Consider the following 18,277-nt stretch of genomic DNA (forward strand, 5'->3'; position numbering starts at 1 on the left):
CTGGACACCTAACAATTTGTTGGGTGAGAAGATCTAGAACAATGACTCTCAAACTTTAGTGTGCCTGAGAATTACATGGTGACCAAATGAAAATGCAGATTCCTGGCCAAGACAGGTAAGAAGGATGAAATGGAGTCTGGGAATCTCCATTTACAAAGCTCCCCAGGTGAATATAGATCACAGAAAAGAAATACTGAAGGCAATGAAAATTAGTGATGTGCATTCCCTATGAGGAAAGGGCTATTCTTAAGAAGTTTGGAAGAAAATTATCTAGAACTGTAAAGGGTTTGAAATTTTATCCTACTTGCAAGCAGTTAACTTGATACAGTTTCATGAATGCTGGTAGGAAATATGAGTCCACTGGGTCAGAGACAAAGGACAATTCATAACAGCAGTAAGTGTAGTCAGCATTGTTACTGGGCCAATTTCCTGAGCTTCAATTCCCACAAGTCTTTGTGATGAGGGCCCCAGTAGGTTGCATTATAGAAGAGAAATTACCAAATTTAGGAAACTGGAATCTATAATGGGGACTAGTTCTGCCAGAACTTTATCTGGAGGAGAAATTATTTCTGCCTTCCAAAGTTATTCACCACAGAAACATCCTTGGAAAATTGAGACAGTGCCTCTGCTCTCAAGACATACAGGCACACAACACCAAGAGTCATTTCTCAGCAGAAACCAGGAATAGAAGCACCGCATGTGAACAGTATCCTACATGTTAAAGCTGCAAAATAATCACACTGATGCAGGAAAGGGGAATCAGAGGGGCTCAGTCCCGCAAACCTTGCAGGAATTCAGCTTGGATTCTAGTTCAAAGAAGTCTTTTATTTCCTTGCTTTAATGGAGACCTGCCTGATGTCAGGAGCACGCTCCACCCTTACCTGACTTTCAGCCTCACATTTCATAGGGACGAGATAGGTTACAGTCATTTTCCTCACAAGCAAACACATCCTGAAACACTAGATTCATTCAACCCCGGGACAAGAACCGTGTCTTCTGTCTTCTCAGAGGTCTTCCCACCACCCGCTTTCCTCACCTGTTTCCTCCAGGCCAGAAGACTGGCAAAAAGAAGTGATGGACGATGGCTTGAGTGACAAGCCTTTACGAAGGCACCGCCACTCTAAGCGCGAGCCCACGGAAGCTGCTTTAAGACCCAGCCACGACTTGGGAACCAAGTCAGGATCCTGGGTGTCTCCCATGTCGCGGGCCAGAGGTTTCCAGGACTCAGTTAAGGAAGGGGTTCCTAGACTTCATTTCCCACTTCAATAAGGACGCAGGAGTCCAGAGACACCAGGGCCCGCAGTGCGGCTGGGGGAGGTGCCCATAGGCAGAGGGCGGCTACAGCCAGCTCTGCAGCGCTCTTCCCGCCTTCATGCGCAAACAGGAAGTGGGGCAGAACCAGGCAAGCACTCCATTCCCGATTGGCCAGCACCGCCGCCGCTCAGCGCTGCAAGAGGAAGGGGTCGGGGCACTGCCCACCGCCCCACAGTCAGCTGCTTAGCGGTTTGGGAGGGACGCAAGCCAAAGTTACTGGTGACGGAGCCCGCCGCGTCCCCCGGGCCTTACGGCTCATTCAAAGAGGAGCTGCTCTGTGCCGTCTGCTGCGACCCCTTCCGCCATGCGGTGACACTGCACTGTGGTCACAACTTCTGCCGTGGGTGCGTGAGCATCTAAGGGAAGTGCAAATAGCGCCCACATACCCGGTGTGCGAGGACTGGTCGTCGCCCGCAGACCTGCGCACCAACCACACCCTGAACAAACTGGTGGAGAAGCTGCTGCGCAGGGAGGCCAAGGACGCGGGCTGGACAGGCTCCTCATCCTCGCTCCTCTGCCGCTTGCACCGCGGCCAGTTGAGTCTCTTCTGCCTGGAGGACAAGGAGCTGCTCTGCTGCTCATGCCAGACCGACCCCCGCCACTGGGGACATCGCGTGCAGCCAGTGAAGGACACTGCCCACGATTTTCGGGTAAGAGTGGCGGTGAGCGCCCAGTGATCCGGCGCACACGTGGTGGCCGGGGCTGTACCGCATCCCTGCACCTGGGCTCCGCCCTCCAGCCTGCTAGCGCTGCACTTGCTCAGGCCTCCAGGGCTCCCCGCTCCAGCTCCGGGGGCTTCCTTAAGACTCCCACCGCGAATGTGGTTATCTATTGGTCTGCCTTCTTCAAGGCTGGCCCAGGATGGGTCAGAGTGCAAACAGGAAGTGGGATACAGGGTCAGCGACCTTCCCAGACAGCCCTGCCCCTTTCTGAATGGCCTGGCCCAGCCAGCAGAGGTGGCCAGGTCCCTGTGAGCGGCACCAGTGTGGGTAGCCCACAAACCCTCAGTTTAGAAGTGGGGGAGGAACCCAGGACCTGGCAAGGGATGTAGAGCCTTAAGGTTTCCGCAGCTCAGTCACCGTCCTCAGCTGATCCCAAAGTTTGTGTAACTGCCAGGAGAGGCCCTTGGCTCAGGCCCACTGGTTGGTTCTCTATCATTCTTTTAGCATCTTAATGCGTAGAGTTCCAATAGGTATAAACCAGGGAACTACTTACAGGGTAAAAGTAATGTGGAGAAGTCTTTGTTATAGAAAGGAAAAAGTAATTAGGAAATAAGGGTTAACCTAGCTAAGAATTTTTCAGAAATATTTAGACTTTAGCCGTTAGAAACACATTCGTTTTTCAGCTCGTTTGTCTGTGAATGAATGAGTCACACCCTACATCACCTATATACATGTAAAAAAATAAAAGTAAAATTCTGGAAATGTCCATTGTACTTTGGAAGAAGTTACACAATGTGAAAACACTAAAATTTGGAGCTGGGGATGTGGCTCAGTTGTAGAGCTTTTGCCTGGTGTGTATGAGGTCCTGGGTCCCATCCCCAGCACTCAAAAAGGAAAGAAGCACTAAATTTATTTTATCACCTACTAATGCATGTATCAGACCAACAGTTTGAAGAACACTGGTTAGCTGGCAGGAAGCTGACTGTGCCCAGAAGGAGGTACTCCACACACCCCCTCTCCTTTCTTTGCAGTGCCTTTATTAAGAAATAATTTTAAGTTTGTTATAATTCCACACACATTTTGACATAGACAAGTAAAAGAGAACTCAGGAGTGCCATCATTATGCATGTTTGATTGAGTAACCCTGTGACTCCTATGCACTCCCACTAGCAGAAGTGATGGATACTGATTTGAGACAGCTGAAGAAAGTGCTGGACTCACTGGGAATTGGGGTCTAGATAGTGGGACCATGAGTCAAGGTGTAACTAATTCTCATGGGGCTGGCAGAGCTGCAGATCAGGAGATGGGCAGGAGTCAAGGCCAGGAACACTCACAGACCCTCCCCAGTTTGGAGCCAAGCCCCAAGCCAGGATTCAAGAGCAGTGAGCCTGGGGCCAGGAAGCATGAGGGTCCATGACAGCTTTCTTAATTAGCAGATGCCTTGCCCTGCTAGTCCTAGAAGAGCTGCAGGAGATGAGATAGAGAATTCTCACCCTCAAGGAGCTTCCAGGAGAGACCTGAGGGCTGTGGAGGTATTAGCCAGGGGAAGGAATGAGGGGGGGGTATATGGCAGAGACAGTAGTGTCTGGAAGGGTCTGGAAGTGAGGAAACCTGACTTTCCAGGCACCTAGAGAATTTCAGTGGTTACAACAGGATGGAGATGCAGATGGAGCCTTGTGTCAGGCCAGTGGGTCCTCAGGGTGATGCCTGAGAGGCAGGGAATAGTCTAGTCCAGGGCCGCCTGAAGCAGGGAGGGACTCATTCATTTACCAGACAAACATGAGCTGAGGGCCTCCTGTGTGCCAAAACCTGTTCTGGGTGCCCAGGTCCCTGAGATAGCCTCTTATCTTATAAAATTTATGTTTTAGAGGAGGAAGTCAGGAGTTAGTAGACAAGACATGGTTCTGCATGGTTGGACATGCGTGGTGGTTCTGGGGGGAGTAGTGTGGGATCCCCCCTCCCATCCCATTGCCATGTGAGGAGGAGCTAGGTCAAAAGTACTGTTGGCTGTGGGGAGCCCTGTGGGATTCTCAGACGGGGGGTTGTGATTAGATAGTATGTTTTAGAAAAAAGATCACTTTGGCCACCATCTAAGGATGAAGCAAAACTACAAATCATGTGGGTGGATACTTGTAGAGAACTTACTATATGTTAAATTCTCTTAAGCATGTGCATGTTAGCAAATGTAATGCTCACAAATGTTCAACAAGGCTGGGTGTGTTAGTTTTCTTTCATTGACACAGTAAACTGGCACAAACACAGTGGTTTAAAACAGCACAAGTTGATTGTAGTTCTAGAGGTCAGAAGGCCCAAATTCAAGCTGTCTGCACAGCTGCATTCTTTTTGGAGGTTTCAGGGGAGAACATGTTTTTTTGTCTTCTCCATCTTTAAGGAGCATGACTCTGACTTCTGCTTTAGTTGTCTTATTGCCTTCCTTGGCTGACTACCACCTCTCTCATAAGGCCTTCGTGATTACAGTGGACCCACTCAAATTATCCAGAGGAATCTCCCCATATCAAGATCCTTAATTCCATCATCTGCAGAATCCCTTTTGCCATAACATTTACGGTTGTATTGATTAGAACTTGGGCTTTGCAGGGTTGTGGGGCATTTCAGCTTGCTGTAGTTAGTAGCGTTATCCCGATCTTACAGTGTAATGAGGTACAGTATAAAGACAGTCTCAGTTTAAGTAACTGCCAAAGTCACAGAACTCGTAGCTAGACTTCTCCTGGGCCTAGTTTGGTCTATGCTCTGGTCATTGGCTTTGAGAGAGCCTTCTCTCAGTGCTGCTTGTGCTCTGATCCCAGAGCTGTGGGCAGCCAACTGTGTTTGGATAATCAGGCATCTGGGTGGCTGTTGATCATTGTCAGTGTGCAGAAAGCAGGTAGGTTGAACATCTGCAATGTGCTGGGCACAGTGTGTCCAGCAGAATACAGTCCAGTCCTAGAGACCCTGCCTGGGTGAAGTTGACAGGCACAGTTGAATACTCTCACTAACAATTGAAGTTTCAGTGAAGGATGGGACACTCTAAGAGGAAGGACTACTTTTTTTGTCTGTTGAGGCATAGTAAGAAGCCTCTGAACAACTGATTTCACAAGACCTGAAGGCCCAGAGGAGTAAAGGAAGGCCAGTAGCAGTAATGGGGGCATAGGGTGGGGCCTGCAGTGACCAAAGGACATTCTACATGAGGAATGAAGAAGTTTGGGACAGATCCCACAGGGCATCCAAGGGCATGTTAAAGAGCTTGCCTGGTGTCCTCAGCACAGGGAGATATGACCAGAAAGACTTAGGAGATTTTGGAATATAATGGAAATGTTTAAACAGAGCTCTAGAAAGAACACAAGTGCTTGTGGGACCTTAGGAAGTCCTGGAGTGCAGTGTTTCTCAAAGCTGAACAACGTGCTTGCTCTTCTTAAAGGAAAAAAGTGTTCCAATAATGTGGCTTAAATATGTTACCACGTAGGTGCACACAAACACAAAACATATAAATTGCTCTTGCCTATATCACAGATATGCAATAAACCAAAGGAAGTTGCCAGATTAAGTCCAAGCAAAATTGGGATCTGTACAATTCCAGTTAAAATATTAATTACAAGATTTTATTTTGCTGAAACTAAATCTCTACTCTTGGCAGAGATCCTTTTGATTGATTCTCTTTACTGTGTCCCAAGTGCTGGCTTGATTCAGGAGTCAAAGCTTCCCTGTTTGAAGAACTCAGAAACTCAAACTCAGTTGATGCACATGGTTGGCCTGCTTACAGCACCCATACACCCTCTACATGCTGAGTGTATTGCTCTTCCCTCATTAGGCCAAGACCATGACACTCATACAGACTAGTGCCTGGTAATCATTAACACATTTACACATTCTAGTGCTAATGTTGTAGGAACCAAGAGCATGTGTCACACTGTGTATGACGTGACTCAGGATGGGCTTATCTTGGTGGGGTTTTTTTGGTTCGTCATTCAACGAAAATACTATCTCAGAATACTCTTAGACTACTTGCAAATCCACAAAATACTCAGACACAGACCCTTCCAGGGGACTGTGAAGATAGTTACATTTACTAATGAGAAAATGGAAACTTGGGAAAATTCAGTCATGCACTTCTTGAAGCTTTGGGGTAAACATGATAAAATTCTTGGGTCAGAACTCAAGTTTAGTGTTTTCAATACCAGACACACTCCAAACTCCCTCGGAGGCCCAGGCCTCTATCTGCCTTGTCTGGACCCCTTTCTTATACATGCCTCTGGACTTTGACGTATGTCCTGAAGCCTTGGTCCCCTGCCTGGGGCTACCTTCTCAGAATCAGCCTGAGAAGTGTCAACTCAGGGGTTCCAGTTACTCTTAGCCACATTCAGAGGTCTCACCACCATGGTTTGCATGTGGTTCATCCTCTCCAAAAACAAAGGTTGACATTTAATCTCCATTGCAAGGTATTAAGAGGGTAGAAACTGAATGTGACTGGTGTTTAGAGGTGAAGCCTTTGAGTAGGATTAGATAGGAGTGTCAGAGCCCCCACCATCCTGGTGGCTTTATGAGAGGAGAAGAAACAGGATTCACATGCACTTCCTATTTCCCACTGCGTGGTGCCCTCACCCATACTGGAACTCAGCTATCCTGGAAGACTATCACCAGACATGGCCCTAAGTCTCAGCTCAGAACTCTGAGCCAGAATCAGCCTGTTTCCTAATAGCTTATCCTATGCTGTTGTATTACTGCAAACAGAAAATGGACTAAGACATTCCCCTTCTAGTTCTTTCTACCCTTTCCTAACTACTCACTACTTTCTGGGTCCTCAGCTTTCAATTCAAGCCTGGCAGATCCCTAGTTTCAATAGAGAATATTCATTGTCTCCTTGTTAAGCCTGTGCCCCCGGCAGAGAGGGAGTCTCAGTTGCCCACTGTGGCTCCTGAATGAAGAGGTCCCAGCAGTAGGTAGCATGGTAAACACCTATTGTGTGATGAGTCTGCATATCAAGGGGGAAGAAAGATCTGGAAAACAAATTGGAGTTGTATAAGGATGAGATCTAGATGAGGTTATCTTAGCATTTATGCTGTACATTTAGAAACCTGGAACATCTGGTAGGAGAATTAAATTTCTTGGCTCACAGTGGCACTTATTGGTACTAAGAGCTAGACCTTGCAGCATGTACTTTGTGCCTGCCCGCTTCTCAGCCCTTGACATGCACTGATTTGTCAACCCATGAGCTCCATAGTGATATCCCTCTTATCGGGTAGGAAATTGGTATTAAGTAATTAGCACTGTCCCTGCTACATGTAGGTGTTCCATAAATGTTGATGGTAATTTACCAGTACTATTATTAGAATCATTATTATTTTTATTAGAATTTTTAATCTAATATTAGTAATATTAGATTATTATTTTTAGAATATTTACTATTTTTCCAAAAGAAAATATATGAAAAGGTTTCTCACAATGTAGATGAAAAGGTAGCAATCCAACGTAAAATTTACAGTGTTCTTCAGGGAGTCCAGAAAGTTCAGAAGCAATAATTAAAATTTAAAAAAACAAAAACTACTGAAGAGGTAAATATTTGAATTTGACAATTAAAGTCTGTCACATGATCTAAGCAATATGAGAATGTCAGGAGAAGGAGGGGTCTGGAGGGAAATGTGTAGAGAAGGCCTTATGGGAAATAACTTCATTTGATAGAAAATGAGGGGGTCAGACCCCCTAAGATTAGTGACTTCAGACCAGTACAGTCTGGAACATTTCAAAGGGAGCCTGTGGTCCCTCCCCCTGTCTTATCCCCACAGCTCAGGGACACAGCTCAGCCTGGACCAGTCCCTGGCTGAGCAGGATGCCTTTCTGTGCTGTATTATGGCAGCTTGAGAGACAACAGGCCCCTCTACCTCCTCAGCCCTGTTCCCAGTACCAGGCATAGGACAAGGGAGCTGGGCTACAGGACATCTGAGGGTTCTTAGCATTATAAAGAAATGATTTGAGATCAGGACTAACATTCAGCTGTGCCCCAGGGGATTGGCATGGACCAGGTTCAGTAAATGCTGTTTTCATGCTCTTATCAAAGTGGAATTCCAGTTATAAATGTGGTGTTTGTCCTCCCTGTCTGACCTCCAGTCCTAACTTGCCTCCCTGCCTCCTTCTCATTCCCCACATCAGGCCAAGTGTAGAAACATGGAGTGCACGCTTCAGGAGAAAGCCAAGGCCTTCTGGGCCATGTGACGCTCCTACAAGGCCATCACCAAGCACAATCAGGTGAGTGCTTGGGAGAAGCAGGGGAGGGTTGGCCTTGGCTTTGTTGATGCCACCCGTGGGCTAGCTGTGGACTTGGAAGTCTCATACAGCCTTGTTCTCAGCTGCTGACTGGGCTACACTGCCTCACTGAAGACCTGGGCATGGCACACCAGCAGCATAGGCATGACTTAAGAAGCCACCTGTGCCATTGCACTGTCATTTAATAATAACCTTAGTGTGTGTTGCATTTCGCCATTCACTCAGTGCAAGCCCTTGTGATTCCTGTGATTCTGGGTTTCCTTTCAGTGCCCATGTCCATTCCACCACAGCCCTGTTCCCTGTCTCTGAACCATACATGTCCATCGAACTCCACCTGCATTGTTGTGCCTCCTTCCTGGCTGCTCCCTGCTTCTGTTCTTGGTTTTCTGTTCTTTGTTCTGTTCTTTCCACTCTCCAAGCACTCTAGTGGTCTTTTGGAAAAGCACATCGCTGTGTCATTCCTCTGCTTAAAATCGCCTAGTGTAGTTCCATGTCCCAGACTGCGGTCTCGACTCCTTCCCATGGCCAAGGCTGTTGTCTGCCCCTTGCCTGCCCCAAGTTCATCTGCTGTTCTGTGGCTTGGTGCTCTGTGCTTCTGCCACTTCTGTGGCCTTCTCTGTCCCTTAAATGAGCTAAAGCTGTTCCCCTGGCCCTATAGTCAAAGATGCCGTTAAAATTTCAGTTTATACGTTCCTTAGGAAGCTTTCCCTGCTGCTACCCAGACTAGCCCTTCTCTTTTACCCGGCTTCAGGTCTCCCTCATTTTCTTCAAGACACTTCATTACCTTGTTATTTTCTAGTTTGTCCCCTCTCATCAAAATACAAGGAAAGTGAGCACATTCCCAATGTCTGGAAGTTCTGGGAACCTGCAGGGGACCAGTAATGAGGTTGCGGCTGGTTCCATGGCTAGATATTAGGAGGCTTTCCTGAGCCCAGTCCTTGGCCACTCAGGCACTGTAGGGACTTCAGGGGAGTGCCCAGCAGCCCAAACCAGGTGTGTCAGCTGTGGCTGAGATGAGTGCAGCTGAGTGGTAATTACTAGAAGCAGTCATCTCTCAGAAGGTGACAGACCAGAGCCAGGGTCTGCAAGACAGTCAGAAACCAGCCTGTCCCAAGCTGGAGGAGCAGAGAAGGAGTCGAGGCTGTGAAATACAGAGTACAGGGCAGTAAGCTGCAGGCTGACCTTGGAAATCCAATCCTGTGTTTACAGGCAGATCCCTCGGCCCCCACCAAACTCATGCACTCACCTGTAGAAAGAAATTCCCTCTTTCTAGGATTTTTGTGAAACTTTGATATAAGATAATGCATCTGAGTTCCCATAGAGAGAGGCCATTCAATGTTTGTGATGTATTGGAGACCAAGAAACTGAGTTGACAGAGTGGCACCATTTGATCATCTTAGGTCAGAGCCATGAGTACAGACCAAGTTTCCAGTCCACAAATGAGATTGCAGCCTGCTGTTGCTAGAGGACACCATTTGTGGTGTTCTTCTGGTGCTGTCATGGAGTCATTAGGCTTCATTTCTGCCCTGTAACCAATGTCGTCATGGCCAAAGCTGTTTGACTGGCTTTGTGTGTAAAAAAAATAATAAAGGGAGACACAGAGACGAGGTGCGGAGTCAGGGAAGGTGTCCAAGTGGCCACGTTTATTTATACCAATAGGTTATGTTTGGTTATTAGTACCATAACTACATTATTGTTTAGAGTATCAGTAAGGTTGCTTATTCTGCAAGTAAATTTTACAGTTATAGTATGCAATGTAGGAGCTTTGTGCAGTTCTCAAGAAAGTCCATTGTCTAAAGTTACTGTTAGGCAGACAGCTTCAGGAGCAGCAGAGCTTGGTGAAACATTGTAGTTATCTAGCAAATAAGTTCCTTTATTCCTAGGAACTATGTGCCTGCAATCAAGGTCGAGGTTTGATGAGCCTCTAACACAGAGGCTTCTCAGGGCGTTACCATACCAGCTAGACATTGCACATATATTAGCTATATTACTAGATCCTAAGAGACATTGCAGGGCATTCTAAAGGTGGGAAACAAGGTGCCTGTTACCCTCTCGTGAGTTTGCTCACCAGGGGAATGCTTCCCTGTACATTTCCATGATCAGAATACCTACATTTGTGGGTATGGGGCTGGACTAGGGGGAAGTGGGGTGCATCCATCTCTCCCTGCCAGGCAGCAGAGAGCTCTTAGGCTTCTTGTGGAGGCCAGGGTTCTTAAGGTGTTCAGGTTGAGGCCTCCAGAGTTCTAGCTGGATGGGTGCTTTTCCCATTAAATTCTCTGAATCCAAGTCACTGAGTATACATTCTGTTGTTTACCCCTTTACCATGAGGCTGTCCCTGCTGGTGTGACAGTTGATGGAGTTGCCTTGGCTCTTGCCGAGTTTTCCTCTTTGCTCCATCCTTTCTTGTCCTGTGTGAGAAGAATCAGTAGATTCCACTCTTCCTACGTGGTTCCTTCTCGTTTGGCCATCTTTTCACAGTACAGATTTCTTTTGTGAATGATGTGAATGCCAATTCATATTCTTTTTTTGTTCTTGGAATATTTGTCTTTTCTCCCATTGGATTTTTGGAGCGCTTTTGTATATTAAGACTAATACTAGTTTGTTGAATATATTGCAGACATTTTTTCCAGTTTGTCATTTCTTTTTCAATGAATTATTTTCAGAGTTTTTTTTGGGGGGGGAGGGGGGTCATTTATACAGTAGTCATTTTGGAATTACATGCATGTATTTAACCCTGCTTATAAGGTCTTGACATTTAAAGCTTATCTTTAATATACATTCATTTATCTCATTGTTTGAATCTTTTTTGTTTCATATTATGCTAAGCAATTTCTTTCTTATTCTCAGGCAAGAAGTATTTCTTTGCTTTTTCTCTGAGTATTTTTATGGTTTGGGTCTCATTTTCTTAATATTTTTGTGGTTATGATTTGGAATGTGCACATTTTTATGATTGAGTGTTAAATACTTCCCACTGTTTTAGAAAAACTTTTGATCAGACATATTTAAGGGCAAAAGATTTGAAGGCAAACAAGTTTTAAAAATTGTTGCTATTTGAAATAATTCACTTCTGTCACACAGAGTTTTCCATGCTATTGAGAACCCAAATGAGATACAGACTGTTGTGTGTGAGGAGGTTACAGGAACTGGGTTATCATCAATAAGCAATGATTTCTTTTTCTTTTTTTTAAAGAGGGTCTCACTAAGCTGCTTAGGGCCTTGCTGAGTTGCTGAGGCTGATCTTGAACTTGAAACCCTCCTGCCTTATTGTTCCCAATCACTGGGATTGCAGGTGTGCACCACCGTACTTGACCAGTGATTTCTAAAAAATTATCAAAACAGCTGCTATGCTCTCCCATTTGAAATTTAAACTTATAAATTTGTGCTAGTCAAGTCTTGCATCAATGCTTCATCTCTAGGGTTCTACATAAGATTCTTTCTGAAAATCTGAAGGTCACCAGCTTGGGGACAGCAGAGGCTCCCCAGGTCTGAGTCACTGACTCCAGCTCTCTGCTGCAGGTGGAGGCAGCGGGACTGGAAGGCTGCATCTGGCAGGAGTTCCACAAGCTCCATGAGTTCCTGAGGGTGGAGGAGCAGGCTGTTCTGGACGCTCTGGCCCACGAGATCAAGCGGCTGCAGATGGAACTGAAGGAAGATGACGTCTCTTTTCTTATGGTGAGGGGCGTGGCCCCCACGTACTGTGATGGGGCCGGATGTTCAGGGACTAGAGAACCTTGGTCATCAGGCCTGCCATGCCAGTCTTCCTGTGACCTCTTGGCTTTGGTTCTGAGGGATGGCATCCATGTGCTGCTTGTCAGAGGCCAGGGGCATGACAGGGGTGGCGTCTCCAGCCTCTTCTCTCCCCTGCTCTCCCCGTCTCTCTCTCTCGCTCCCCCTGTTCTCTTTGCTTTTGTGCCATCCTTGGTTTCTTCTCTCTCTACCCCTAGTAAACGTGATCTTTCAAAACCAGATTTTTTTATATTTAAATATGGCTTGTTTTCTCTTAAGAATGATTCCATTCTCACTTAAAAAAACAAATGCCTTGTTATGGTGGAATGATACTATTCTATTATATATTACATTTTATCTGTTCATCAATTTGTGATTATTTGGGTTGTTTTTACTTTTTGCTCTTGTAGGTAATAGGGCTACAAACATTCATTGAGTTTATTTTTTCTCACTTTGGTTGATTGCATCATTGGGCCCCCGCAGAGAAGTTTCTGTAACTTGAAGGCTGGTTTGTAAATCAGGATGATCAGGATGACACACTATCTTCTTCACCACTGACAGCTCATCTTCTGGATCGGGGGGCAAATACTGTGTTCCAGCAGTGTGTCCCATTCTGGGGGGAGGACTTTTGTGGGTTGACCACCTCATGTCAAGCCATGATATGCCTTGTCTCCAGAGGGCACTGATTACAGAATCACACAAAGATTTAAATCGTTTCTTTCTTTGACAATTCTGCTAAGGAAATTGTCATCCTGCCAATGATTTTGGTTTGTGATTTTGTTTTTCTAAATAACAGCTTTATTGAGATATAATTTATATATTTCACTGTGTAAATCACCCATTTTTGTTGTTGTTGTTGTTTTTATTTAGTTTTTTAAAAGACAGGATCTCATTCTTGCTTTTGCTGGCTTCAAATTGTTGGGCTAGAGTGAGCTTCTTGCTTCCCGAGTAATTGGAACTACAGCCCCACACCACTCCACCCAGCTTTTCACTTATTTAAAACATACAGTTCAGTGATTTCAGCACTGTACAGTTGTGCAACCATCACGACAATCTGTATTTCAGATCATTTCATCCATCCCAAAAGAAGCTCCAAATCCTTCAGCTGTCACTCCCCTATTCCTCCTGTCCTGGTGCCTTTCAGCCACCAATCTCTCTTGTCTACCTAATTTGCCTATTTTACACATTTCACATAAATGGAGTCATATAATATGTACCTTTTGTGACTGGTTTCTTTCACTCAGCATATTTTGCAACTTCATCCATGTCTTAGCAACTAACAGTTCTTTCCTTGTTATGGTGGAATGATACTATTCTATTGTATATTACATTTTATCTGTTCATCAATTTGTGATTATTTGGATTGTTTTTACTTTTTGCTCTTGTAGGTAATAGGGCTATAAACAATCATATACCAGTGTTTTGGTTTGTTTTGTACTGGGGGTGGAACCCAGGGTGCTTTAACCACTGAGCTACATCCCTAGTGCTAGTTTTTTTTCAATCTTGAGACAGAGTCTGGATGACTTGCTTGAGGTTTAAGTTGCTGAGGCTGGCCTTGAACTTGTGATCCTGTCTCAGCCTCCCAAGTCACTGGGATGACAGGCACACACCACCACACCCAACTAATGTACCAGTTATATGTACATGTTTTCATTTCTCTTGGATGTTGCTAGCTTCTTTGGTAACTCTGACCCTTTGAAGAGCTGCCAGATTCTTTTGCAAGGCAAGTGCACTGTTTTATATTGCCATCAGTGGTGAATATTGATTCTACTTTCTCTACATCTTTCCCAACTCTCTCTCTCTCTCTCTCTCTCTCTCTCTCTGTGTGTGTGTGTGTGTGTATATGTGTGTGTGTGTGTGTGTGTGTGTGTGTGTATATATATATATATATATATATATATATATATATATATATATATATATGTGTGTGTGTGTAAGTAGCCATCCCATTGAGTTTTAAGTGGTATCTCATTATTTTGATTTGCATTTCATGATGGCTAACAATATTTAGCATCTTTTCATGTGCTTATTGGTCATTTGTAGATCTTCTTTGGAGAAGTATCAATTCTACTTTTTTATCCATTTTTAATTATGTTGTTTCTTTGTAAGTTGTAAAAATTCTTTCTGTTCTAGGCACAAGTTCTTTCTCAGTTTTAGCTCTATATTTAGGCCTTTGATGTATTTTATGTCATTTTTTTAATATGGCATCAAGTTAGGGTCCACCTTTAACAATTTAATGTGTACTTTAATAATTTTTACAATTTGTTGGAAAGACTATTCCTCTCTTAAATGATTTTGCTGTCCTCATAGATAATTGACTGACAGTGAATGTGAGGGTTTACTTCTGGACTTTCAGTTCTGTTACTTCCATTGATCTCCCCGTCTGCCCACATGTTAGTCCTGCACTCTCTTGACTATTGTTGCTCTATAATAAGCTGTGAAATTGGGGAGTGTGAGTCCTCCAACTTTACTCTTCTTTTTAAAGATTATTTGGCTCTTTGGGGTTCCTTGAATTTCCATATGAAATTTAGAATCAGTTTCTACAAAAAAAGTACCTGGGATTTTGAAAGGAATTCTGCTGAATACCTAGATCAGCTTGGGGTGAATGGACATCTTAACAATATTAAGTCTTCTGATCCATGAACATGGGGTGCATGGCTCCTCTTGAGGTCAGAAACTTACCATGCTTTCTCTGTGTCTGAGTCTGTGTCTTTTCTTTCAGAAACACAAGCACCAAAAGCGCCAGTAAGTTGAAAAGTCTGGTGGAGGGGAGGGGAAGAGCAGGTAGAAACACCAAAGGTGAAAAATCCAGTGGCTCCAGGGCCAGGCAGGTAATGCAGCCAGTTGGTAGGATCCACAGGGAGTGGTGGGGACAGCCAGATGGAGAGACCTTTCTTTGAGGCTTTCCAATTCTGACTGGCATGTAGCGTCTCCAACCACTGTGAGGGGAGGGAGAGCAGCATGCATCTGCTCATGCTTCTCAGTGGCCATCTAACATTTAGACATCTTTCTTGACCAGCCTCCTCCCTCTGAGAGCTTCAGGACAGGCCCTTGTCCTGCACACTCGTGTGCCTTGATGGCTTTGGGTTCTCTGGGATGAATAATTAAGAATTATGTCCCTGTCTGAGCCGTCCAAAGATAAAAGAGTGGGCTTTGGGAATTAGGGGAAGTAGTGAGTTCCCTGTCACCAGAGGTGCTCAAGCAAAGGACTGTGACCTCTTGGTTTTGTTGGAGTAGAGCACTGTTAAGGTCCCTTCCAATTTCTTACACATGCCACAAGCAGATGTGTAAGTGTGATTGCTGTGCACAAGGATGGCAGCCGTGTTGGAGAACCTCCTATTTCTATTTTTCCCAGCTGGAGTGGGATGAGCCGTCCTACTGAATCCTGAAGGGTGTGGCAGCTCAGTCAGTTCCTGGACCAATCAGGTTTGTCTTGGGGAAGGCGGCCAGGAAACCTAGGCCTGAGGCAAGGGAGCAAGGCCTGTTGCCCATTTCCAGTGAACCCTAGGTGCTTTGCCCCAACTTCACCCACCATGCCCAGTCCTCCCTCCACAGGCTTTTCTGCACGGTGGAGCTGGAGCCCATCCAGCCTGGCATGCTCATCAACCCCTGCCGGTACCTGGATTCCCTGCAGTACCGTGTGTGGAAGAAGATGATCAGTTCCATCAAATCTGGTAAGGGTTTCTGGGAGGTGTTCGTGCCCCGGGAAGGTACTCATGCTAGCACAGAGCTCCTGCCAAGCTCCACTCTGTCAGGCTCTACCTATTCTCTCCACTGACCTCCCAGCAGGCCCTTCACCCTGGTCATCTCCCTCCTGCCTGATGGCTGCAGCCCCTCCTGGCAGACCACCTTCCTATACAGGCCCTGACCCTCTCTCCTCTTCAGAAAGAAAAATACTTCCTCTATTCAGAATTTTAACGTGTATAATGAAAGGCTTTCTCCATCCAAGGTCACCAAAGGACCACACACGGGGTGCTTTAAATGACAGAAACATATTCTCTCATGTTTGTGAAGGCTAGAAGCTCATGCTCAGGTGACAGCAGGGCTGTGGTCCTCTGAAACCTGTGGCAGGGGTCCTCTGTGTCTCTTCTAGCTTCTGGTGTTGGCTGGCAGGCCTGGCTGCCCTTGGCCTGCAGCTGCAGCACCTCACCCTCTGCCCTCTGCCACATGGCTTTTCCCCTCATGTGTTGTCTCCATTCCCCTTTTTATTAAGGGCACAGTCAAGGTGGGTTCAAGTTCCACCCTGCTCCAGTCTGACTTCATCTTAACTGTATTTATAGTAATAAATACAGTTAAATATTTGTTACTATAACTATATTTATAGTAATGCCCATTTCCAAATAAAGGCACATTCTGGGCCACTGGGTGGGGGCTAGGATTTTCACATACATTTTGGCCATTACATTTGAACCCATGATTTCCATCAACCCAGGGCAACTAGAACTGAGGTGGTCATTTTGGGTCCCTGGGGACACCACCTGGTGTGGCAGGTGGGAGAGTATCAGGTTTGCTGACTGTCCCCCTTCTGCCCTCAGTGCCCTTCAGCTTCAAACCCAACACTGCAGCAGGCTGGCTCTCGGTGTCTGATGACCTCACCAGCGTCACCAACCATGGCTACCGCCTGCAGGTGGAAAACCAGAGCACTTCTCCTCAGCACCCTGCCTGCTGGGATCCTGCACTTTCTCTCAAGGCTCCCATGCTTGGGAGGTAGCCCTGGGTGACCTGCAGAGCTGGCAGGTGGGTGTGTTGCGGTTGTAGCCAGATACAGGTGCAGAAGGCCACTCACACAGCTGCCACCATGACACACCCTCTGGCTTCTGGTACGTGTGCCACATGCAGGGTGTGGAGGTGGACCACTGTGTGACCTCGGACCCGGCCACCTTGCCCCTGGTCCTGACCGTCCCGTGCTGCCTACGTGTGGAGCTGGAGTGCGAAGAGGGTGAGCTGTCCTTCTATGATGCTGAACATAACTGCCACCTATACACCTTCCATGCACGCTTCTGGGAGGTGCGGCCCTACTTTTACCTTGGGTGTGCGGGGTGATGGGCCTCCTGAGCCCTTGAGCATCTGCCCCTTGTGCATCACTATAAAGGAAGAGCTGGACGTCTGAACTGGCCCAGGCCTGCTGGATGCTGTGTCATGGGCCTGCTTTATTCCTACCTCTTCCTGAAGCCCATCCCCAGCCTTGGCACCTCTGCCCACTACCTTGTGAGGTGCCAGCATCCTCTGTCATTCTGTCTTGCCTTTTTCTGTGACTCTAGGCCCTATGCCTCTTTTTTATTTTTGGTCCCTTCTCTGTTCAGTTAAAAGCCATCCAGGAAGTATCTCACTGGGTCCAGGCTCTACCCAGGGTGTGAATTTTTAAGTCCTCATTTGAGAATTTTTGAAGAAAATGTTTACTTCTAGAACAGGCCTATTTTAAAATGTAGGTTTTATTATTTTCCAGGTATGGTTAAACCAATTAATCAGGAGATGACTGCTGTTGGAAAGAGTCTGTCACTCATTTCCCAGCCATGCCACATGGAGCCACTCAAGAAAGCACTAGGGTCAGTCAAGATACAAAGGGAAAGAGGGGAAGGCGCTGGCAAAGCCTTTGTTGTGGTTTTCCTGGGAAGGAATGGGTGGAGCAGCATAGACCAGGTGGACGCTCCCCAGTCTTGAGTAGTTGCAGTGGGTTCTGGTGTGTGAGGACTGCTCCTCGTTTCTTGCATCTGCCTTAGGATGATTAGGACAGGAGATGTTGACTTGGCAGAGAGCCTGCTACAGGAATTGGTGTGATTCCATTGTCTAGGTTGGCTGGACTCACGAGACAGGCAGCCTTCATGTCTATTGGCTGTCTAGGGATTGGCTAGCTTAAGAGCTACGGTCACTCCAGTGCCAGAACATCAGTAATTCAGCAAAGAAGCAAACAGTTAGTTCAGGGCTCAGCTTAGCTACTGCTTTATGTTACTAATTTAAAACTTGCACGGATCTTCCTGGAGGTCCTGTAAGGTAGAAGGCAAAGCTGCCTATCCGTATCCATCAACTCCAGTTTATCTGATTGTACATCAAGAGCTTATCTCCTGAACCAAGAGCTCCAGAGCACTTAACAAACTTAAAATCATGCTGTGCACCTGTTCCCTCGCTGGGACTCACCTTCCTCATCTGTACAATAGACAGTGGGACTAGAAGACCATGTCCTTCTATAATTCTGTGGGGTGAGTTCCTCTGGTGAAATTATGAGAAGGGAAGGGAAGAGGTGCCCCCTCCAGTTAGGAAGAAAGGAAGGGTGTGATCCGAGGGAGGCCTTCGGAAGACAGGTGCTGTGCAGTGGGAAG

The 18,277-nt window shown here is 46.1% G+C and overlaps 1 pseudogene; it reads left to right on the plus strand.

Annotated features, from left to right (window-relative positions):
• The first annotated feature begins 1,074 nt into the window (after nt 1-1,074).
• Nucleotides 1,075-17,070, plus strand: LOC143410728 (E3 ubiquitin-protein ligase TRIM35-like; annotated as a pseudogene).
• The last annotated feature ends 1,207 nt before the right edge of the window (nt 17,071-18,277 follow it).

The sequence above is a fragment of the Callospermophilus lateralis genome, chromosome 11, assembly GCF_048772815.1.
Source record: "Callospermophilus lateralis isolate mCalLat2 chromosome 11, mCalLat2.hap1, whole genome shotgun sequence".
In the NCBI taxonomy this organism is placed as follows: domain Eukaryota; kingdom Metazoa; phylum Chordata; class Mammalia; order Rodentia; family Sciuridae; genus Callospermophilus; species Callospermophilus lateralis.